Here is a 1,062-nt window from a genome sequence, read left to right as displayed (position 1 = left end):
TTGAATTTGATTAATTTTCATTATGAGATATTTGAATTTTTCTACTATAAAAGGAGGTGGATTTCTCATTGTTTTACACAACAAATCAAACACAAAAATACTCTCTACTCTTTACATATTACTCTCTAATTATTTTATATTATCTTATTCTATAATTCTTTGCAATTGACAAGGGCTTGTTTTTTCTCTTCATATAGTCGTGCTCATAGAAGGAGAATCGGTTGCGATCTATAAGAGTTTTATCTTGGAGCTGTACAGTGTTGAAAGTACCCACACGAAGGGGATGCCACACGACTTTAGGATAGCGGTTATCGCGACTTTCTTAGGTTGACTTTTCTAACTCTATTCTCATATTTACTTTATTTAACTCATGCTTATAATCGATAATTCGTTACACAAATCACGTTATTTTTACAACAATCTACAATTGTGTGAGTGGTTTGTGTAATAAAAAGTCGTGGATTGTTATTTACTGGTTTGCTATGTTTACCTGAATTTTACTTTGCATTATTATGCACGTAATTTTTAATTGCATTCACAAATTACTATCACAAATAGTTTAAATCTTAGAATATATATATTTGTCTTCGTAGTTCATAGTGTAAGAATGACATCACATGAAGATACTAATAGTGCTAAACCGGAAAACTTTTATACAAGAAATTTTAAAAGATGGAAAAAAAACAAAACAAAACAGAATATTGGTTAACTGTTCTAGGTTCAATTTATGCTATAAAAGAAGATAATGAAGGTAAAGAATCTACCTTTTAGTATAACCCAGAACAAATTGAATTTCATTGTCATAATCAAATTTTAAGTGCTCTTACTAATAGACTTTATGATATTTATCCAAATATCAAGAGTGCCAAAGAGCTTTGGAAAACTTTAGAGGAAGAATATGGACACTAGAGTCAATAGATTTAACGCTTCAACTTTTAATAAATATGTTATTGTTGATGAAAAATTTATAAATGAGCAAATCCATCAATTTCAAGATTTACTATGGCATGTGGAAGAAAAAGGGTCAAATTTTAGTGAGGACTATAAGGTTTCCTGCCTTAT

Source organism: Olea europaea, unplaced genomic scaffold (assembly GCF_002742605.1).
Source record: "Olea europaea var. sylvestris unplaced genomic scaffold, O_europaea_v1 scaffold907, whole genome shotgun sequence".
Lineage (NCBI taxonomy): Eukaryota > Viridiplantae > Streptophyta > Magnoliopsida > Lamiales > Oleaceae > Olea > Olea europaea.
The sequence above is the reverse complement of the archived record's forward strand: the minus strand, read 5'-3'. Positions refer to the sequence as shown.